The sequence below is a fragment of the Ochlerotatus camptorhynchus genome, unplaced genomic scaffold, assembly GCF_037179485.1.
Source record: "Ochlerotatus camptorhynchus isolate MF236.1 unplaced genomic scaffold, CSIRO-AGI_Acam_v1.1 ptg000177l, whole genome shotgun sequence".
In the NCBI taxonomy this organism is placed as follows: Eukaryota; Metazoa; Arthropoda; class Insecta; order Diptera; family Culicidae; genus Ochlerotatus; species Ochlerotatus camptorhynchus.
Genome location: NW_027040667.1, coordinates 2,103,563 through 2,128,270, shown reverse-complemented (window position 1 = coordinate 2,128,270; position 24,708 = coordinate 2,103,563). Strand labels below are relative to the sequence as shown.

At 37.4% G+C, this 24,708-nt stretch overlaps 1 protein-coding gene across 2 annotated transcripts in view; it reads left to right on the top strand.

Annotated features, from left to right (window-relative positions):
• Lnk (SH2B adapter-like protein Lnk) overlaps positions 1-24,708 on the top strand; it is a 68,535-nt gene that overhangs the window by 1,462 nt on the left and 42,365 nt on the right. For both annotated transcript variants that reach the window (XM_065222754.1, XM_065222755.1), the window contains exon 2: positions 11,138-11,722. The gene's annotated coding sequence lies outside the window, so the exon portion shown is untranslated. The remainder of the gene's footprint in view (positions 1-11,137; positions 11,723-24,708) is intronic.

Sequence of the window (24,708 nt, the reverse complement as noted above, 5' to 3'; positions counted from 1 at the left end):
TAATTTCATTTACGCCCCAAAAGTTTGTTTAAGCTCGAGCTCGAGGATAAAAAATATAATAAATATACAATAACACTTTTTTTTTAAATAAACTCAACCAAAAGAAAATGAGATAAATTGCCGACTGCTAGCAGCACGCCCAACCAACAACAAAGTGCCCCCTTGTAACTCAACGGTGTGAACGCAGGCGTTTCGTCGATTTTTTTTTTTGTTAATAACTTGAGCACTAGATGCTAGATAAATACATGGGAATGTTAACATTGCCGTGGGGATACAAAGAGAATGTCGACGAAGGGAATCTTTAAATATTACTTAGGACCTAATGCAATGTTCAGCTTGACAGTCTTATTTTTTCACTAGCAGCTGGCAAGCAGTTATTAACGAAAGGAAAAGTCGATGAAGAAAATCGATCAAAGCAGATAGGACCTTTTGGGATGTTCGTCTAGTAATAAGTTCAACTTATGTTCTTCGTAAGTGCTCCAGGCAGTTGTTATATAGCCGTTCTACCCATATCAGTCGGATGTTCTAAAAGTTGCATTTGAGAAAATCGCGAATAATGTTTCGAATCATTTCTGCTCATTGGAAGAAATATGTTAAAATAAGCGCATTGTTCACATTTCAAAAGAATTAATATGTTTTAGTGAAAACTACAGAAATTACCTTCAATGAAATCAGTTAAGCCTATTGTTATTCGAACACCATTTAGTGGGACTGTTAGTTGCGGATAGTTTGCATAGGTTTGCATCATTAACTGATACCAACAATAAGTTGGTTGACATTGCTGCAATCTTCGTTCGCTACTTCTATAAAGCCATTAAAAAAAGTATGGGCATCTCAAGAAACTAATGATGAATGCTCTATTTAGAACAAAAACTTCTTATTTAGCATCTTGTTCTTCTCCTTCGCAAGATGAACGTAGGGAGATTTTGCTTATTCATGTTGAGTCCGACCATAGATTTATGGCGGTTGACATACTGTGGACAACAGATCAATACATCACACGATCGTGGACTTTAATGATTCCACGAAATACTTTGGAAGAGCTAACAGTAAGGATTTCTTCCGTACGGAGTTGACCTTTATACTACGTATTATTATTATTATTATTATATATACACGTAGACACTATAGAGTGCGAGTGTCTACGTAAGTGAATGATAATGCATTGTTTGAAATTAGAACGCAGGGGCGACCCCGGCGTAGTGGTTAGCATTCATACCTCTCACGCCAAAGTCACGAGTTCAAATCTCACCCCCGGACAAGTCACGAATGACCCAAGAGCGTTAAAGTGACTATAATTAAAAAAAATAAAATAGTGCGCTGAGCTGGTGTTTTAGTAAGAATTTCCGTTTCTCTTAATATTTTTCAACATAAAATAAAATATTTCTACAAGCTCTTAATTCTGAACTTTTCCTTAGTACGGGATATCAAACATCAAGTCTGAGATCTTAGATAAATAGCAATGTTTCAGAATTTCCAAGTCCAAGATCGTCAACAATTTTATGCTACGATTCCAGTGATTTTTTTTTTTAAACTATTTGTTCTAAATTCAAAATAAATTACATTTAATTTTAACCTAGGTGCTCCCGTTACTACAGTAACGTACCAGCCTTAATTGTTATGATATATATCTATGTGTTTTTACATTGTTCCTGCCTTGGCAATTCAGTATTTTAAACAGATTTTTCTTAAACCTGCATGTCAGTATAATATTTGAAATCTTAAAACTAAAAACTAAAACTAAATCTTATCTAAGTATAAAGGGAATTAATCGTTTCAATTGATGATTGCAACGATTTTTGCCTGAAATTATTAATTATTTTGTTGGACATTTGTTCTAAAGTCTCAAAATTCGAAATTGTATGTACATCAGTATCAGTAGTACTGCACCAGGGAGGCAACTTCAAAATCATCTTCAGAACTTTGTTCTGAATCCTTTGAAGTGCTTTTTTCCTGATAGTGCAGCAACAAGACCATATTGGCACAGCGTAAAGCATGGCCGGTCTAAAAACTTGTTTAAATATTAGAAGTTTATTCCTCAGGCAACGGTTGGATTTCCTGTTTATAAGAGGATACAAACGTTTTATATATTTGTTATATTTGACTTGAATGCCTTCAATGTGATCTTTAAAAGTTAATTTTTGGTCAAATACTAATCCAAGATATTTCACTTGGTTTGACCAGGAAATTGGAATTCCGTTCATAGTGATTATGTGACTACTACTAGGTTCCAGAAAGGAAGCTCTAGGCTTATGTGGAAGTATTAGAAGTTGAGTTTTGGAAGCGTTGGGAGAAATTTTCCATTTTTGTAAATAAGAAGAGAAAATATGCAAACATTTCTGCAGTCTGCTGCAAATAACACGAAGACTTCTTCATTTAGCGGAAATGCCTGTGTCATCAGCGAACAAAGATTTGTGGCAACCCTGAGGCAAATCAGGGAGATCCGAAGTAAAAATGTTATACAATATAGGCCCAAGAATGCTACTCTGAGGAACTTCTGCTCTAACAGGTAGTCGATCAGATTTGTAATTTTGATAATTTACCTGCAGAGTTCTGTCAGTTTGAACTAATTTCATAATAATATAGTGGAAAATTAAACTTTTTCAATTTAGCAATCAAACCTTCATGCCAAACACTGTCGAATGTTTTTTTCTATGTCTAGAAGAGCAACTCCAGTCGAGCAGCCTTCAGATTTGTTTGAACGAATTAAATTGGTAACTCTTAGGAGTTGATGAGTAGTTGAATGCGAAATCCAAACTGCTCATCTGCAAAAATTGAGTTCGTATTGATGTGAAGCATCATTCTATTTAAAATTTGCTTTTCAATAAGTTTACATATTGAAGAAAGCAAACTTATTAAACGGTAGCTAGAGGCTTCAGCTGGATGTTTATCCGGCTTCAAAATTGAAACAACTTTTGCATTTTTCCATTTATCAGGAAAGTATGCCAAATGGAAACAGCTGTTAAATAATTTTACCAAGAAAGACAAGGTACTCTCTGGGAGTTTTTTGATGAGGATATAGAAAATTCCATCATCACCTGGAGCTTTCATATTATTTTTAGTTTTTAGTTATAGATCTTACTTCGTCCAAATCAGTCCCCCAGGAATCATCAAAAATATTTTCCCGAGAGAAAATATTCAGATAATCCCGAGCAACCTGATTCTCAATAGGACTAATAAGACCCAAACTGAAATTATGGGAACTCTCGAATTTCTTAGCAAGTTTCTGAGTTTTTTTCCGTTGAAGAATTTAGACCTATGATGGGTAAGTTTCTGAAGGTCACCCTTGAAAAAATTCTTTTGCTGGCCTACGCATTGGAATGGTAAATAGGCAGCTATAAACGTAAGTTGTCCAAATTTTGTTTCAACAGAAACTCCCAAAGTTTCAAAAACTTTGGTTTCAAATGAAGAAAGAATTTTATGTTTGATTCGTCTATGAACAATGATGGCAACAGTAAGGTGGAAATCTTGAAGGTGATTCACTATGTATTACTTCGTATTGAAATCTACTCAATCCAGCCTCGATAAGTACACTAAAAGCCTCTTCTGGTGACATCATTCCTCGTTGATCAGTTAGTTGAGCCAGCATGGTTTTAGAGCTTTTTTGGTTTTTTAAAATATGCCCAATAACTTTAACTAAATTAAAATCCTTTCGATTATAAGCGGTCCGTCTTGCAAATAACAAAGCTTTCTCGATGGTATCGAATTTTTGATCAAATGCTTCTTTATCGATGACGCGACGTTTTCCTCTTTCACTCAAATCCAAGAAAGGTTTTGAAGGTCGTCAACGTTTTGTTCCCGAGGCCGAGGTTGAGGCAACACATTGCTCCTGTTCGATGAATTCCTCGATGCCAAATTCTCCATCAAGCCAATTCCGAAAATACGACTCAAATCGCTCATTCGCGCGATTAGCTTCATGCCATTTGTTGATGTATTTAGTAACGATTTTATGGATCTTTTAATCGAGACGTTTACGTTTTTCCACCGAGATGTTATAATTTTCACAAATGAATTCAATGGCTCTGTGAACATTGTCACTATGGCTTAATTTTGCGTCTAATAGATTAATAATGGTTCTATTATCCATGCTCACACTTGGTCTCAACCGTAAATTTGAATTACACTGTAGTAGTTTAAATAAAAGCTACACAAAATACACTATGGCTTCAAATTGACACTACAGTAGGTTAAGTACAGACTTAGGTATAAATTAACCTCATCCGCGCATATGCGTAGGTACATACTTACGCATATGCTTCTATAATCGTCATAACCCAGGTACTTACTTTAGAATAAAGCATAAACGAATGTAGTTTTACGTTCATCCAACAGTGAACTTTATGATAATGATGACTTCTTTTTGTACAAAAGCTTAAGCCCTTTTTAAAAGTTAGTCATGAAATATTAGAAAATGTTCTTTAACAATATATTTCGACTATACCAAACGAATATAACTCCAAAAGTTGCAAAATAATTGTTGAAAAAGTTTGTTTCCAAGCCAGTTCTTGTACAATTTGAAATCTCCCATAATAACCGAAAATTTTCAAATCGCTTATATTTCCAATGGGGCAGGTTGGGGCAGGCAAACTCTTCAGTACTTGTTAGAGTACACTCAAAACTTCATCCAGAGCTGAGAATTAGCCTGGGAATGTGCGAGACTCGAAAGTTTGTGATCAATAAAGTTAAATTTTCATTAATTTTCAATTTTTTTTTTCTATTTTAATTTTTAATTTTTTTTGTCTCCATCAAATTATCAAATGGATTTATTTTCGGAAAGCTTATTAAATTACCTTTCCAACGATGTATAATGATGTGGTAGTTATATGATAAATAGTGGATGAAATTTTATTTGAGTGGTAGTGTATTTTTGCGGCAAAATTTGTAGTTTTCTTACTCTTTTTTGACTTCGACATCCGATATCTCAGAAACTAAAACTGCTAGAAGCTTGAAACTTTCAGATTCTCTTAGTTGAAATGTTTACTATCGACCAAAAATAACGAAATAAGGATTAGTGAAAGTCGATTTTTTGATTTTTGACCGCCTGATATCAAGACGATCATTTCTATAAATGAAATAATTTGCGTCCCTCTTATCCTTATGGTCAGGTTTAAGGAACGTTTCAGTTATAAGGGCAATATGCACGTTATGAACTTTCAAAAAGTTAAATAACTCGTCTTCATTATCTTTAAGAGATCGAGCATTCCAATTTAAAATAAATAATGATTTAAAATTTATTACTGAATTTCAAAGTCATGACGATATTGTTTGCAAATTTTACTCCAGTTTGAATAGCATCAAACATGGAGTTAGTTTTTAACATATCAGTAATCATGTCAATTAATTATTTCTGTAAAAATTCCATTTTAGGAGAAGTAATGCTTCCGTCAAAATTTTCAAAATTTCCGTTAGAATTATGTTGGCTAGGTATTTGATTTCTACCAGCTGCAATAGAAGCATAGGTAGCTTCATTAACTCGCTGAACATTGTTAGCTACGAGGGGAGTAAGTATAGATGAAGAATTTGAAGCAGGGGTGATTGGATTTGAGGTTTTCCCCACAATTTGAACATTTAAATTTCTTAGGATCTCCTTCCACAGGACAGTCGTCCTTAGCGTAAGAGAAAAATCACCACAATTCATGCATTTAGCAATTTTTTGTTCCGTGACCCCATCCCTGGCACTTACGGCACTGGGTGAGGTTTTGGAAATTTCCTCCAGTCTTCCTGAAGTTTTCCCACTTCACTCGGGCATGGAGCATAAGGCTAGTTTTTTTTCAAGGCCTTAAGGTTGTTTAGCTCACTAGACTTGAAGTGAACTAAATAAAAATCATTAGAAATCCCGTTGCGCGAATCGCCAGGACGGAATTTCATTTTCATTTTGATTACTTGGACTGGCACAACTCCAAGTAATTTTGCCAGTTCATCTTTGATCTAATCCAGGTATTCACCACTGGACAGTCCTTTCATGACAACCTTGAACACACGTTCAGTTTTGGTGTCGTAAGTAAACAAAGTATGCTGCTTCTCAGTAAGATACTTGAGAAGACATTTGAATCCGTCCAAGGTTCCAGCCAATACACGGCATTCACCCCGATGGCCAATTTGCAGTGAAAACTTAAGTTTCACGAAGTTCAAAATTTCCGTGCGAAGAGCATGGAAATCGGAAGGGGTTATCACAATAGGGGGAATCTTTTCCTTCTTGCCAATTAATGCTGTGATTCTAGTCGGGTCGTTACTCAGTGAGTCCCTAATGCTACCCGGTATGCCATACAACTCTCGTGAGCCTTCGTATTGAGTACAGGGGCAGATTATCTGTTCCACTGAACAGTTGGTGCGGCAGAGCTCGTAAATTTTCCGGAACGGACCGCTCCCTGAAAAGTTATGCGAAAATCTTGTATGGCCTATTCTGAGTCTTGCCAGGACAACCTGAGTTCGGTGGTCAGGGAGGTCTTCCCATCTTCGTGTGTCAGCCTTCACCTTTCTAAGGAAAATGTATGTATGTGACCATGGGGTTTTTACGCCTTTTCTAGGCTCTTCCCCATCAGGCTCCAGGGGGGTGTTCATGTCTTTGGGTACAAAAGTGTCCCCGTTGACTTCGTACCACTCCAGGACAACATTTCAATAGTGGTACGAAGCTAGATCCGGGCCCTCGTGTTGTTTCAACAGAGGAATCAGACGCTTCTGTAGACACTCCTTGAGGTAGATCTCCCCGTTTACAGTCCCGGTAGTCACGAACGGCCACATGAGCAGAACGCTTCCCAAATCAAGTATTTCTTGGCAAACTTTGAAAGTTCCTACTTCCTTACTTCCTCCGGAACATCAAACTTGTGCTGGGCGGTGAAGAACAGTAGCCCCGGAGGCTGCCGGGAGTCCGCCTTGGCGTAAGTCTCATCATCCATGATGAGACAATGAGGCTTCGTCAGCATCTGGGTGTACAGTTTCCGGGCCCGTGACTTTCCCACCGTATTTGAAGCCTTTTGCACTTTGTTCGTATGCAGTCCCTCCCGGTCCTTGGCTCTCTGAACAAAAGACTTGGACAAATTCAACTTTTTGGCCACATCCCTGACCGAAGCATTGGGATTCCGCTTAAACGCTTTCACGACACGCTTGTGATCCTGATCACTAATAAAACATCCATTCTGACCGCACGACTCATCGTTGACTACACGATTCCGAGTTGTTTTCCGAAGTCCCGGTGAGAGAGATGAGGATTTTCAAGGTGCTTGTGCAAAATCAATTCACGACGTTACTTTTCGGTTGACGCCATTTTTTCCAACTTTCGAAAAACTGACAGCGATAAAAATACAGTGTAAACAATACACTCTAAACTACTTCTACCCAAATTTTCAAGAGAAAATAGCCAATTGGTAATTTTCTACAGCGTTTTTTTCCGTGATGCAATTAGATGTGGGACACGCTTTATCAAGGTTGGAAATGTATGATTTTGACTATGATTTGGTTACTAATCGTAAAATTTCGAGCTGAAACTGATCGTTGAACTTTGTGATTTCTTCAAAAAGATTTGTAATAGTAATATAATAACAAATTTAGGGCTGTGATATAACCGTGGACCCAATAGATGGTCCTTCGGAAGATCCATAAAATCATCTTTGATCTAGCTCAAGATCCGTGTTTTATTTAAGGAATCACAAATTGTTGAGATACATAAATTAATTTGGATCTTGACCGAAATTTAGAACTAGAAGGCTATTAGACTGTCGTTCGAACCATCCGTAAATGACGCCAATTCCTAAAACTTATACTAGTGCTCAGCAATTTATTTTCATATAACTTGATATGATAATTTATGACTACATTTGAATCTTGGACCGGAATGTGGACCCTAGAAGCCACTAGATTGCCCTTCGGATGATCCGGAACACCCGTTAAAATGTGAATTGATGAAGCGAATTCAAGAGCATAGTGATTTCTTTTAAAATCCCGTCTAGTTGTTAAACATTAATTCAAATCTATAACCAGAATTTGGAACCTTGGGACCACGAAGATCCGGAAGATCTGGAATATTCAAGATAAATGGTCATTAAAATTCTGAAGCTCAGTGACTAAATAACTAATAGTAAGTCCCGTAACGTGGGTAGATCACCTTTTCGTGGTACGTTACGGGATGCAAGATCTACCACCGATTCCTAGTCCTAACTACTTCAAACTAGGGGAACAGGATTTTTCAGTAATCCAAGGAATACATCTTAGTCCTTGTTACTTTTTATGCCTTGTTGATAGTGACAAGACTCGGCTTTGTCCACCGAGGATGACTGACAAAGGGGCGCGCCTTTGGAGGGTGTTTCAACACTCCGAAGGGTATAAATAGCGGGACCTTTCAATTAGAGTCGGATCCTTGCGATAAATGCAAGAGTGGCAACTGTAAAAAAAATCGAATACTTCATCATTTCTCAATAGTGATGGAGTAATACGACATGCACTAAACTAACGACACGGGATATACTACAATAGATCAATTTACTGGTCGCAGTAGTGTTAGGTCCCGAACAGAGAAAAAAAAAGTAAGTTGGCAAATGTTGGGGTTTCGTGAGCATTCCTGACATTGCTGAAAATTATGATAGCATCAGATTGCGGGGTTGCTAGTGTAATAGGATGCTTTGTTGATTGTTCATCAACTCTTGATTGCTTGTAATACTTATGAATATTTTAGGTGGACTAAATGGCGAACTAAGAGGTGGACGCCTGAGCTTTTCCACATTTATATCATAGCGTAGCGTACGTACAAGTGATTTAAAAGAAATCACGTTGCACAAGAATCCGTTTCAATACTTTACTCACTTTTTCGGATGTTCCGGTTCATCCGGGAGAACTTCCTGTGACCCAGAGTTGATAGTTCAGCTCCTAATCAAAATCACTAATCACTCTCATATCATGAATGCAAGTGATATTAAAAGAAATCGAATGATCCGTGTCTTCCGGAAGACCATCATGTGGTCCCCGAATCCACTAGTCCACTGTCCAGTTCCAGATCAAAATTCATTCAAACGACATCAATTAAATTCATTTCAAAAGAAATCAAGGAACTCTTGGATCAGAGCCCCCCACTGAGGCAAATAAATTTAAGTATTTAATAAGGCTCGACTTATGAACGAAACCAAGGTTGCAAATACTCATTTCAGCTAAAATAATGTTGTTCAGAATAATAAAACCAAAAGATGGTATGATGGCATGTTTTACTTGTAACTTACAAGAAGAGGTTACAAAGTATGCGTTTGAAACATAAAACCTGCAAATTTTGCTTTCTATGAGTCACAATCAGCGGTTTGCTGATCGCTGAGTGAGTGAGTGAGTGAGTGTGTGAAAAATCGCTGATTGTGACTCTCATGAAGTGAAATAAACAGGTTTAATATCAGAGTTGGTTGGAAATGCTAACATGAAGCTTTAGTATGATAATTTATTAGCTAGTGAATGATCTTTAGAAGAGGGTAGGTGGATAGTTCCGTTAGAGTACGGTAGTATGAAAATTGAATAGAAGTTGAAAATGAGCGAAGGGCCATTAATGCGACAGTTTTTAAAGATAGACGCACATCTTTTGCCTAACCCGTACGATGTACGCGGAGACTTGAAGTATGTCTCCAAGTCTACAGGCAAAAAAAAACACTTTGAATGTAACAACTCAAGGCGGGAGTAACCGTCAACAATGCTGAGGATGGTACAGCACGCAACAACCACCCTACTGTCTTCTCTCTGAGATGACCAAGTTGGTCATGACGAGAGGAGCAACACAATAGTTGGGTAAAGAAGAATTGCATTATAACACACCATCGACTGGAAATGCTCTCGCAACGTGGGGCTTTAGGTAGTGATGAAAACGTCGCTAGAACTATTCCACAGCCGCAGTCAGTTTATGAGCAAAAGAGGGGCGCACATTTCATAGATCTTCAAATAAATTTGAAGACCTTCAAGAAAGTGCGCATATTTACTGCTACATTTTTAGAATCTCAGAAATTTTAATGGATCTTCAGTAAAATTTTCAGAACTTCAGGGAAGTTCGGCGATTTATTTAAAAGCATTTATAAGATTTCAGGGAAATTTGTAGATCTTGAGAGAGACATTTAAAACTTCAAGGAAGCTCAAATATTTTCAGATAAATTTTGAGAACTTAAGGTAATTTAGAAGATCTTCCGGGACAATTTAAAATCTTCAGGTTAGCCCGAGAGCCTACAGAAGAATTTTCAAAACTTCAGAGAAGTTTGCAGATCTACCGAGAAATTGATTGAGCCTCAAGGTTTTTTTTTCGTAGATCTTAAGAATAGAACTACGGAGCTTCAGACAACTTTACAGAACTTTAAAGATACTTGTAGGAATTTCCAAAAAGTTGCACAGTTTCAGAAAAATGTGAGATGTTCAGAAAAATTCGTTAAATGTCAAAAAAGTACCTCAATTCCAAAAACAAATCGCAGCGAAGTACAAAAGCACAAGATTTGCAGAACCCCATGGAAGCTTGAAATAGATAGATCTGAAGAACTTCAGAGAAGTCCGTAGACCTTAAGAGAAGTCTGTAGAACGTCAGAAAGTTCATACGTTTTTAGAAAAATTTGCAAAACTTTTGCAAAACTCACTACACAAGTTCAGAGAAATTCGTAAATCTTCAGATAAATTTTTAAAACTTCAGCGAACACACACGATTCATAGCGAACACATAGAAATTCAATGAAATCTGTAGAACAACCAAGAAATTTGCAGATCTTCAAGAAAGTTTGTTGATCTTTAAAGGTATTTTACCAGAGAACAGAAACAAAACTTCAGGGACGTCCGAAGGTCTTCAAAAAAATATGCAGAATTGAGTTCTTAACAGAAATTTTCAGAACTCATGTAAATTTTTATGGCCACAAGAATAAACAAATGCAGTACAGTGATGTGCATTGCTCATCTGCATCATGATTGCAACTGATAACGATCAAGATGAAGGAAATCACATGTTTGTTTGCATGATATGCCAGTTAGTAGGTCACCACCATCGCCACGACCGTAGGTAGATAGGAAACGCATAAGCGGGATGGGCAGCTCTATAATATTCCACAAAGATCAGTAGTGGACGCAAATTTAAAACATTCCACAAACACATATTGGCAGTGTGCTAATCACATAACAAACATTCGTTCCGATACACCAACAGGGAATAGACACACAAAAGCGTGCACTGATTGAATTGTCCTCGCTCCGTCTGCGAAGCACCACCAGAGCCATAAGTCAGCAGTTTGATAGGCGAAACGGAACAACAATCATACATACAATAGTGAATGGATATAGCGAAGCTTCATCAGGTGAACGAGAAGAGCAACTATGATAATAAAGCATACCAATTCATTGGAGGCTTAAACGTAAACAACCAAATGCTTCTGCGCCGCCAGTGAATTAGTTACAATCGTAAGCCAGAGGGGGTAAACAAGTCGCATTAAGTGTGAAAAGTGTGTAAACTATACAAGATAAATCCTCGAACTAGTGTACATGTCCACTCGATTGTAGTTCAATTGATTGAACGATCATATGATTCCTGCGTTCTTGTCGTTCAATAAAATGTATGGTGTGGTGAAATTGAAACGAAATCATTGAACGGCCGTTCATCAAATTTAGCTACTCGAAAAAATCAGCGATATAAGTGCAAAAGGCCAGTTTCCAATGAATATACAAATAAATACTAGTGTCCGTGATTGAAGTGCAGAAACACGAGTTTTGGCCGTCGTTGTCGTCTTGGATAAAGGTAAATTTGAATATATAAATAAATAAACAAGCGGATGCAAGTATGTATGCGGAATGATAAGAGATAATCTCTTGGGCGATGCAGAGGAGTAGGTGTGGTTTGGCTAAGTCATTGTCGGTGAGATTGTTGCGAAATTCACACCTATGAAGTTGGAATGTACCTATGTAAGATCGGGATAACTTACGTCAAAGAGAACGGAATTATCGTAGCATCGATTCAGATTTTCCCACACTATTTTATCTCTACATTCGAAGACAGCGAAGGATTCGATCCCAGGTATAAGAGAATGCATTAAAGTACTTCATTGCTTATTGCATATAAGCTCATTGCGTGCTCTAGATGCGCTTCCAGTTGCAGTTATTAATTGAGAGGTTTCGATGTCTGTGCCATTTTTACACTAGTATTTATTACGTGGCTAGTACAATCATACTTTAATGCCTAGGAAAATCGAGACATTTTCCAACCCGAAAAATTCCTAGACCGGACCGGGAATCGAACCCAGCCACCTCCAACATGGTCTTGCTTTGTAGCTGCGTCTATACCGACTGAGCTAAGGGAGGTATTAAATTACATCATGCAAAAACCAGGAAAAATCAACCCACCCCTCATTTTCCGTTTTGTCGCGTTTTTCCAATTGCCTTATAAATTGTTTGTCACACATTTCTACACGGTAAGAAAAAAATACTCAAAATTAAGTTAAAAAAAAACTCAACGTTGGGTTCTATCATTTGAGGTCCGCTGTTGAGTGAATCAGAAAAGCGGCGTTGGTTAAAATTTACTCAACTATTGAGTAATAATAAATGACCTCAAATATAAGTTTATTTTCATATTGGTTGCTCTTATGCGCTTTTAACCATTTCATTTTCACAAGCGTTGATAGACGAGTGGTCAACACACGGGCCCCGTAATCTCAACGTCCATGGTTCGGTTCCAGTCTGCTCCGTCTTATTATTTTTTGTCAACTTGGTCAACGATCAGGATTACTCAAAATTGAGTTTTCTTCTTTAACTTAATTTTACCTAGTCCCACGGAAGCCACGTGATGAGTGAAAGGAACTCAATTTTGGGTACTTTTTCTTACCGTGTAAACCCCTGAATGCGTGACGTACTTAACGGTTCGGCCCCTTATTGCAATTTTAGAGCAACACGTGAAAAGGACCTACAAACAATCTGTCAAACAACGTATAAACCAATGGAAATGGCGATCTTTAATTTCTCAATCCCAAAATTATGTATTGTCTCAAATAAAGATGTTGTGCTAAATTTGGGTTCAATCGGGCACTATGTACACAGCAAAAAAATAAATTTTAGTGTTACATTCAAGAGGATGCACTTCAATCATGTCGAAAATCTCATGTAATTTTTATGGCCACAAAAATAAACAAATGCAGTAAAAGCAGCGTAATGTCAGTTTATGCACTGTATTAATGATAATTTTATCCTTTTTGGCAAGTAATATTACACCATATTTTCGACATGATTGAAGTGCATCCACTTTGATGTGATATTAAAATTAATTTGTTGCTGTGTAGATGTTCCGCCATATCTTCAAAGTTTGAATTTTTGACGTTGGACTACGTCTTTGTGGACTATACTGGAGTGCACATCAAAAATTTGTGTGACGAAATAGTGTCAGGTTTTTAACGTTCATAATTTGGTCATTTGATTTAGATTTGATGTAAGATTTGTTTGACATAAAGATTGTAGTAATTTATCATTAGTAAAGTATTGAAAATTGTTAAAACTTTTTGGCCACAATCAACCAATCACGTGCTTGCTTTCTACTCTGAGACAAATAAACTTAAGAATTTCATAAGGCTCGACTTATGAACGAGCCATATGAATTTCAGCGTGACTAATGCATGATTTTTAGCTAATAAAAAAAAATACCATAAACGAATGATAATCAAAATGATTAACCTATTCCGCAAATGGTTAGGATGATACCCCGAACACGTCGTTAAGCAAATTAACCATAACATTTTTATTAGGGGAGGTAGCTCGTATACGCATTTTTACCATTTAATTATATATCGTAATATCAACGTCCATGGTTCGATTCCAGTCTGCTCCGATTTTTTAATTTTTTTGTCAACATTATTTTTCATAAGGCAAATTAATGAAATTCATATCGATTTCTTGTGGCTTAAATTCATAAGTGGTTCTTAGAGGCCTTTTTAATGGGAACTAAACGATCGATTCAACCTGTGGTGGTGAATAGGAGAACGTCAAAAAGAGTGTTGTGAGCAGAAATTTTTGCCTTGAGACATAGGAAGCGGAACACTTTTTTACTTTTTCTGGTAAATTGATTCATCTGAGATGCTCGAGAACTTAATAAACAGTTAAAAAATTTAATTCTGTAACGTTTTTGCAAAGATCCTGTTGGTGTTCAGGAATATTTTTGTTGAGAAAAATGGAAAATTAGAAAAGTGCCTTAGTGGTTATGCTCTTCCGGATTTCTTGTGTGTGAATAGTTAAGGTACAAATCAGTTCAGATCTGTGGAAAATCGTACAATAAGACAATTACCGATAGAAATTGGCAAGATGTTGAATGAAAAATGCTTTAATTTGCGTTGTGAAAAATAGTTATTCTGATGTAAACAAATGTTTCTTCTCGAACTCGCGTGGCGCACTCTACGTTGGTGGTGCATTAAAAAGGCGTATGGAATTTTTATGTGTTTTGCCTCAGTGTATGACTATCGAGAGTAAAGAGAGAGACGAGTGAAATAGTGTTAGGTTTTGAACGCTTGTAACTTTGTCATTTATAGATGAAAATAAAATCCAAATACGCCAATCGATAGGATATTACATTACAAATCTGCTGAATTAATTTTTTTTTCATTTTCCACAAAAAACATTTGAAACGATTTTCTCTAACCCAGTCGTCATAATCGAGTACTATTTGGTTGTACATCGTTCTGCTTCAACCTGAAAAGATATAAAACAGCGCTGCTGTCATGCCTCTGCTCATTACCGCTTCGGACGGCGTGTCACTTGGTCCTACAGCAGGCAGGAGTAAGTCAGCAGATTAAGGTGGATCATGGCGTGACCACCTATCACAATCAGGAAATGAGGAACTTGGAAAAGTAACACATGCAAAACATATGTCATTTGTTTTTAAATTATTTGCTTAATTTGACATCTTGACTAGATAGAATGTTTCTGTCTTTTTGAAAAGTTATTAAAGTGATAGAGACTTATTGGATGATGTATATACATCACACTAGTATAGACTACAATTTAGGTGGACTACAGCCCAACTAAAACGCAGCCCACTTAAAGATAGCCAAACGAGCAAAATTCGACTGTTTATATACCTTGCGATTTTTTTTTCAGATGGCGAAAAAAATCAAAATGATAAAACTTTTTTTTTTGTACTAAACGGATTTCAGTGAAAATTGAAGCAAATGAAAGAACTATGTCTTTACTAATAATGAGACAAATTACAGCATAAGGTACACCGGGGCAAATTGGAAAATTCATAAAGTAACATAGACAGGATGTTTTTGCTCTAAAAGTTTCGTAAAAGCGTCTTCATCATGAAAAAATTATAAACCATAGTCTTGATCCGAAAAACTTACTTTTTTACGAGGATACAAATATGGTGTGTGTTGTTTTATCTTGCCCCATACAGTGGGGTCATTAGATTAACGATGAAAATTATCATCTATTTTCTCCTAAAACATGTAGATTAAGGTGCTTCATTAAAATATATATATATATATATATATATATATATATATATGAATTTCTGATAGGCCACCCTTCAGTTCGATTCATAACCCCAAAATATGAGCCTGTGCAAAAAGTGGTAAATATTGATAAAGGTTTAATGATCGCGCAAATGATTTGAAGTTTATAGTATGGGAAATTATTGATGTTCACTTAAATTCAGCCCAGTGGCAGGCGCGTATGCAACATGTCATACCATGACATCCCAGCACAGCAAAATAAACGATTTGAGCCCGGGACATGCTGCCTACTGTCAAACGCTGCTGTTAGTATAGGCCTTGTCATTGACCTGATTAAATTGCTCTAACTTTGGTTATATTATGGGCGACGCATTCGACTGTCAAAATACAAGAAAATCAGGCGCTGGCTCGCGTTTGACAGAAAATTGGTTCATAATATAGTCCCCCTATTGTCTCCTCTTCCTCTTAGATCCTGATGTTTCGTTATCTTGAAAAACTAAATCCATGCCAACTGCAACCGATTGACATGGACTCCGATATCGATCAGGTAAAATTACATCAATTTTAAGATTTATCCTAAACTAATTCAACCAATAATTGAAGAAGACTTCTGTTTAATATTGACCAATGCACGGAATGAACTCACGAAAAAAATTTACTTTTGAGCGGTGCCGTGTTTACTAAAAATGAACACATGAGGTAATGCTCGCGTATTTTTAGAAAAGGTCCTATCAACTTTTATAAACAACTTGTTAGGCCCTTTTCTCACGAGCCGAAGAACACCCACGCAAACCAAACCACTATCGGAAAGAGGAGAATTCACCCTACCCGACGGTGTTGTTGGTTTGCATGGGCGTACTTCGGTTCACGCGAAAAATGTCTCACAAGTTTTGTGTACATAAGTTGATAGGCCATTTTTAAATGTTACGCGAGTATTATTTATGTGTTCATTTTTAGTACACACGGCACCCCTCAAACGTTAAATTTGTTCATGCTGTTCATTCCGTGCATTGGTCAATGGATATATCTGAAGGGTTGGTGTAGATGTACCCATCATCATCCCTCTCCAACTGGAGAGTTTGGTAAAGAGAGATGATCAACCCGATTCGTACCTTCATCAAAGTTGTCCTTGCTCGCTTTCTACTCTCTACAATTTCCACACTGCCGTACTTAAACGGAACTATAAACTCTATACTTTCATCTCCTCATCTATCGCATAAAAATGACCGCTTTAGTCTGTTATTAGAAATTAGCATCTTCAACTATGTAAATCGTTAACTTCACGCAGAAGTAATAAAAACAAAATAGTTAAAAGGTTTTATGTGTCAAACACATACTTCACAACCTCTGCTTGTAACTTACAAGTACTAATCATCATTATAACATCTAATGTTTTCATAATTCGGAAGAAAAAAACAATTTTTTATAGCAAGTGAGTTGAAGTAACCCTGAAAATTAGTCAGTTTTTCCATTTTCCATTCAGTTGTCAAAATGGCATCGCAGCAAGAGGAACAGTGTATCATAGTTTTGCTTGCGCATAAGCGAAATCCAAATTATTCCCTCGCAGATGTATTGCGTTATAATGAACGATGAAATATACGTCAAGGCGGATTTCAAGCAGCTCCCAGGTCAAGAGTTTACACGGCTACCAGAAAAGGAAAGGTTCAAGATAAGTAAGCAGAAAAAGTTGTCAAAGTTCCCGAAAAATACTCTACTAGCATTGTCAACCCAGATATTTATGAAAAGAAATGTTTGTATAAGCGATTGTTGCCTTTATTGAAGAAACACTGTTGTTCCGTGCTGTTTTGGCCAGACCTCGGTTCCTGTCACTACGAGAAAATGGTTTCAGAGAATGAAATTATTGACTGCTTAGGCTGAGTGCGAAGGCACTGCTCTATTCAATTCATTGCTATATCCAGACCCAGTCTTGTAAGCGGTCACGGTAGTCGACACATTTTCTGTGATAATTGACTGCCTTTGCCTCCGACACTTGCAAAACAAGCTATCATAGTACAGTACCAAACTAAAATGTCGTATGACAGGCTCTGTCATACGACACCGTCGCCGAAGACCGTCACGAATGTATGTATTTTAGTTTTTCTCATAATAAGAGCTGCTGATGGTGTGCTTGTGTGAATTCTGAAAATAGCAAGCAATGATGTCCTAGTAATAATATTTCTGATCAGAAATGGTTTGATTTACACCAAATTGAGGAATTACAACGAAATCACACATGTCATATGATAGCTATTTTGATAATTTTCTTTTAGCTCGAATGTTATTCTGCCGCTCGTGTTGTGTGAGAGAGACGACGGTAAAGCATGAGTGTTCGAATACAAACAGACTGTCGCGCACGACAATGGAGGGAGTGTAGTAAGAAACGTCAACTGTTTCAACCCCTGTCCAGACCGTATGTACCAAACGGTAAAGGACGAGGCAATGAAAGAGCCAACAAAAATATTCAGTCACTCACGAACAAGCAACTCACACCGCTTGCCTTCGCACACACAGCATGTAATTGAGGCATTTTTCCATATAAAATGTACGCTCAATCATTCAAAACAAGGATTAGGTACCATCACGGAAGAATATACGTGCTGACTGAGCTACTGACTGAGTACTCTGCTGTCAGTGACTCGTTTGCTTCCCAATCATTCAGACTCTCACGAGGCAGTGAATGATGAGACGGGTGGCTTTACGTGAAAATGACTGACTGTTTTACGCACTGAATGGCTTAGGAACGGTATACCGCCAACAACGTGCAAGTCGTACCCAAGGACAAAAACCCTCCAAGCTCGCCTGAAAAATATTGGGTAATCGGTAAGCGGAACCTCAAGAAAACTCAGAAAACAGTTGGAAATGAGAAACAGTTCAAAGCTAATTGCCGTTCAGCACCAAATAAGGTTGATACAACAGCGCACAGTGGTTCAAAACCCCCCAAAACGTGCGTTTTTTATTTTTCGGTATGAAAACGACATTTTAGAAGGATGGTGTCTTCAGAAGAGTTGCAGAATTTTCAAAGGGTTATCGTTTGGTGCTGAGATATTGCTGATCTATCCACCTAGAAGGGCAGGGCAAAATTAAAATTTTACAAACTTGCTCAAATCATGTTGGTGTCTTCAGCTGTTGTAGATTATGTCAAATAAAACAACTTTGCTGAAGACACCAACTTCGTAAAACGATTGCGTAACGAGTTAACGAACGTTTTCTTTAAATGAACCCCCAAAAACAGTTTTTTTAAATAACTTTTTTGGACGCGATTTTATCAACAAGGTTTGTTCTAGAAATTTGCAATCACAAAACACACATTTGACCCGAAGACACTTTACCTCTCTGACCATAACTGTCAAAGTTATAAACAATATTATAGTCAAAATACGCATTTTTCACGTCGACACACCATAAAAACCGGCAAACCAAACAGTTTCCATTCGAAACGCTTTCAAACTACAAAACACCATAGGTTTCATCTTGTTATGTAATGTTCCAACGGGGGGGTCATTTAAAGAAAACGTTCGTTAACTCGTTACGCAATCGTTTTACGAAGTTGGTGTCTTCAGCAAAGTTGTTTCATTTGACATAATCTACAATGAAGTAATGAAATTGGGTTGTTAGCGGAATGCTAAATAAAACAGCAAAAAAGGGTTATCTTCCATTTAATTCCACTTAATTTTGGTATCCATGACAAATACGTATTTCGACTACAATGTGCAGTCTTCATTGTTGAGTGGGAATGACACTGATGAAGACTGCACATTGTAGTCGAAATACGTATCTGTCATGGATACCAAAATTAAGTGGAATTAAATGGAAGATAACCCTTTTTTGCTGTTTTATAATCTACAACTTTGCTGAAGACACCAACATGATTTGAGCAAGTTTGTAAAATTTTAATTTTACCCTGCCCTTCTAGCCTTCTAGGTGGATAGATCAGCAATATCTTAGCACCAAACGATAGCCCTTTGAAAACTCTGCAACTATTCTGAAAACACCATCCTTCTAAAATGTCGTTTTCATACCGAAAAATAAAAAACGCACGTTTTGGGGGGTTTTGAACCACTGTGCAGCGGTACCAAATCTGATGGAAGGTTTGAAACGTAAAGCTCGACAGTTCGCGTTCGTAAAATCGGAAGCCTAATCAAAAAAATTTCCTGTATTTTGTAGTCATTCAACTTCAAAAAGAAATAAAGTTTGATCATTTATTTAATAACATAATCAGTGTGCACTTAATCATGGTTGACCAATTTTTTACCGTTCCACCCTTTGGAACTTTTGCTATATTTGCTCGTCGTTATTTTTTTCCTTGATTTGTTTTCCGTCGATCTTGTTTTCCGTGCTGAGCACCAACGCTACCGACGCCAGGGAGGCAGAGCTCTCACACCTGGACCCTACCTATCGACCCATCAACTTATGAACCGGGGATCAACGGCTTTACTTCCCTTTCGAAGGGATGTTATGCCTCAGAACATCCCGGTGGCGCTGACTGGGATTGAATCCAGGCCTGCTGAGGTGAGAGGTTTCCACGCTTACCACTACACCACCGGCTCGTCGTTATAGATAGTTGCTTTTATTGAACATGCTTTCTAGAGGCGCCATGAAATACCTCGCCATTCGATTAGTTCAGCGCAATTTTTGAATAAAGGAATCGTTTTTGAAAGACGATCTTAATTTCAAAAGAAGAATGTCGTTAGGCAGGGTTACTTCCACTCACTTGCTGTTAATTTTTTTTTCCGGATTATGAAAACATTAGATGTAATGATGATATATGGTATGATATATTATAGATGTTATAATGATATAATGGACCAAAACTGTGGCCCAAGTTGAAATGTTTAGGATATTTTAGGTTTTTTAGGTAACCGGGGTTTTCTATATCATCACACCAACTAGCCTCAATATGCTTCCCTAGTGCATAAAAATGGGTAAAATACAAAAAATTCAGAGAAGATTGAAGCCATTCGTAAAAAATGTGGGTTGTATATTTCATATAAAATTAAAATAAACGAAGCCGATGAGCACACTACCCAAGTAGCATTTCTTGTTTTATTGCACTCTATTAGTGGTTATTGAGATCAATTTCATAAAACCGCCAATAAAATTAATAGCTCCAGCACAACCTTTTGATAACCGCTATAAGATCGTCATACTGCTTAGTGGGCCACTCTTGATAAGGTTTAAAAAGCATGTTTGAGAATCACAATAAAGCTGTCTTTAAACCTTTTGTCAGGAAGCCTCATACTCTACAAAAGGTTCTCATAGCCTCTATAAGAGTAATATTGTATCCAAGCAGTTTTATTACGCTTTGGTGAAAATCAGTTATAAAGCCAATTTAATTTTTATTGGCTTCAAAGCAACCGCCATAAATTAGCTTGTTGTTGTTCTGTTCTGCTGAAACTTTTTTTCCAAATGGAAATCTTTAGCGGTAAAAATAGGTTTGAGTGTTGGTGTCAAGATCACCATGCAATCAATTTTGTTTCATGGCGACATTAGTGAAAATCTTAAAGAAAATAAGGTACACCGGGGCAAGTGAGACCTAAAATTTTCATAGTTCAGCTATATTCGATTGTAAAATCTACAATTATTATTATTTTTAAATTCCTGCAGCATAGAAACGTTCTCTTAGCATCCCTGCTTAAGTTTATTTAAAATGGAAGTCTAATGATCAAGTTGAAAAAAAAATAGAGAGAAAATTCAAAAACATCACGATAGGTCTCACTTGCCCCGAGAACCGGGGCAAGTGGGTCCTATGTTGGTATTTGATTATAAATATATGAAATGTGAATTTTCTCATGTTTGTTCTACAGCAATATATGTGGCTGTCAATAAATAGTGGAATAATGATTTTTTTGCTAATGGAACATCCAAAAACACCGTAACAAAATTTGATTATTTTTGTATCATGTGACTTACATAGAGCACAAAAATACCATGTAACCAAAGTACAGGATATCGTTGAATGAGGGTAAGGGTAAGTGTATTCAACCCTCTTGGAACGTTATTTGGAAACGTTCATTAATTACGTCACGCTTCTAAGGGGAGGGGGGTTTTGGAAACCGTGACGTTTCATACATAAAAAATGAATGTTTATACAAAAAACGTGACATAGGAGGGATGAGGGTTGAAACTTAGCAATTTTTACGTGATGTAATCTATGGACCCTCCCTTTATGGTTCGTTCTTTTTTTAAACTACAAAGTAAATTTAAGATTTATTTATTCTTCCATGTACACTGCTTAAATGTAAATTAACTACTTTATCAAATCGTAGTCGCGTTTAACCGGTATGGTTTAAAATACCAATGCTGAACAACTTATTTAAATCAATCTCTTCTTCTTAGGCTTAGTCGGCTTCGTTTCTTCATCACTAGGATGTGGCAGATTATCTAGTTTCCGTTTGATTAATTTTGGCGTTGCTTTCTTAGGCTTCTTTGCCCGGGTCGGTTTTGTATTATCGACGATATCGTGCTGTCCTGTATCCAAAACTTTTGGCAACGGTCTGATCTTCTCCTGCTTCACGCTATTTCTCATTCTCTGGATTGCTTCTTCAGACGTGATGACCTCAGCCCCAGGACAAACTTTTCTTTTTTTAACATTTTGCGTTGATCGATTTTGCTTAACATGTTCCAGAAGGATAAGCTCGAATGAATTCTCGTCGAAAGGTGCATTTTTCTGGTCACTCATGACTGATTCCTTTGGAGCCTGGTAATCCAGATTTGAAGGACCTGCTTCAAATAAATCCCAGCTTTCTTCAGCGGACGGAACCGCGGCGTTAGAAAGGCGGCTAAGCTGAAATCGCTTTAACGCCCACGGATCATACTTATCCTGTGGAATAACATCTGCGCAAAACGGGTAAATCCCAGCTTTGCGGAATCCGTGTTTTATAATTTCTTGGTTGCATTGGGTCCAAACATCTGAAATTATGCCAGCAAATGTTGATTTGTTCAATTTAATGCCATAGTTTTTTCTCTGCCATTTCACGATTGCATCGTCATATTTCTGCTTCAGCGGTTTGAAGACCGACAAATCCATCGGCTGCAGAAGGTGACTGGTGTGAGGAGGTAACTTTAAAATCACGACGTTTTCTTGCAGTGCTTGTTCAACAAGTTCAAGAGAAGTATGCGAGGAATGTCCGTCGTAGATCAACACGACCGGTCTTGTCTTTGGGATACTTTTCAGGAAAGTGGATCGGAAATAGTTGGTGAAGGTTTCTGTGTCCATCCAACCATTGGGCGTTGCAGCGTACGACATCCCAGGATATTCTATCTTCTTGTCTGCTAGCCAAGAATCCCACACGTTTTTGGCTTTGAAAATGATAAGCGGTGGTAATTTATCTCCTGCAGCATTGGCACCCATCAGCACAGAGTAGTTCTCACGTCCTGGACCAGCTGTCACCCTGTGTGCAGCTTTTCCTTTTTCTCCGACGACTAGTACCCTGCTTGGATCCAGGCAAAAACTGGTCTCGTCCATATTATAGATTCTGTCCGGTGGAAGATGCTGGGTAACTTCTTTCAACAGCTCGAAGTAATCAGCTATTGCGAAGGGATCCACACATTGTTTACGAGCTACCTCAACTGCCTGAGGTTTTTTCTGCGACAATTGGTTTCGACGTTTAAAGTTTACGAAGAAGTCATCTCCAGGAACTGAATCTTTGAAGGGGGTTTTCAAGCCAGTCTTCTTAACGTGCTGTTCTATGGCTGAAACTATTTCCGGTTTCGAAAGACCGAAACCCCACTTCTCCATGGTCTTGATATTAGTTGCCAACCTGGCCTCCACCTCCAGCGGTAAAGCAGTAGGTCTTCCGCCGGTCGAGCTTTTTACTCTTCTCTTCCCGTGGACTCGGTTGCATAATGTTGTCTTCGGAATTTTGTAGTATTTGGCCGCGCTATACAGCGTGAAACGCTTACTCCGGACGGCTTGCACAGCTTCCAGCAAGGTTTCCTTGGTGTAAGCTGCCGGCAATCTTTTTTTTACGTAGTGCCGCACCATTTTCACTGTTGAACTGGAACAAGAAACAGGAAAATTATGTTTTTGAACAAAAAAAACGTCGAGAAGTACACACAATAACAACACAAGAAGCGAAAAGTTTGATCTCAAACACTTTGTTTCAATAGGTCTCACTTGCCCCGGGTGCTGTGGAATACCGTATTTACTTTGACTTCTGTATTTTATGAGAATGCAAGTATAATACAGGTATTTTGTGTGTTTAACTTATTAATATATTAACGATGATTACCTGGATTCAATAAAACAAACACTTCCATTAACGATTGTAAACAAAACGTCGCGTAAAAAACAGTGCGTTCAACTTATTACGCAAGTTGAAAATGACGTTTGAACTCGAAGCTGCACCCTGGTGTTGGGTTTAAAAACCATAATTGTTTTTGGTATTCAATTTGACCGTTGAGATTGTACCTTTCATTGACTGAAAGATGCGGCCTTAAAAATTGTTTTTGAAGCGAGTTTTGCCGTCCGTTCTCACTTACCCCGGATTCTCACTTGCCCCGGTGTACCTTATATTACTTTTTAGAAGTTCCAAAACATATGCGCTTGAAATGTTATCGTGTATATTGAGATAATATGAGCGTTAAATAAATGCGCCTCCAAAATAATTCAAGTTAACAATAAATATTTTTTTCAGAAATCAAATGAATTTGATGGAATCACCTTAATTTTACAGAAAATAGATCTCAATACATAAATTCATACCAATGCACACTGGAAATCATTTCGGATCTCTTATTTTTATTGAAATTTCTTGGATTTTATTCCAAGGCTAATGGCATTTTCATAATGACAATATGGCGACAGAGGACAGCAGGCAAGAAAAACACCAAGCGCAATTTCTTAAAATGTCTAATGCTTACATTGCACACTGGGTCAGGAATGCAACCTAGTGGAGCAAAATTAATAACTCCAAAACGAAGCATTTCCGCGACTTGGTGTCTTCGGCAAAATTTCTCGTCATAATAAGGACCATCTATTGACATAAACAAATAGTTCAAAACTCTTCCGCAAAGATGGTGTCACAATCTAACTTCTTTCTCTGACGTTTTGGAAACTTGATGTCTTCGGCATTAAAAAAGTTATAGAAAAAAATAATGTTTCATTAAAATGAAGAAATCTACAAAATACCAAAATATACCGCTCTCAAATTTTGATATTTTGTTTATCGATTATTGCTTAATTTTTGCTGAAAATGTCAGGTTGCGATTTTTTGCGCTTTGGGAGATATTAATGTTCAAAAATTGTGTTTTTTTCTCGTTTTTTCAACAATATCTTTGAAATTTGAAGCTTAAC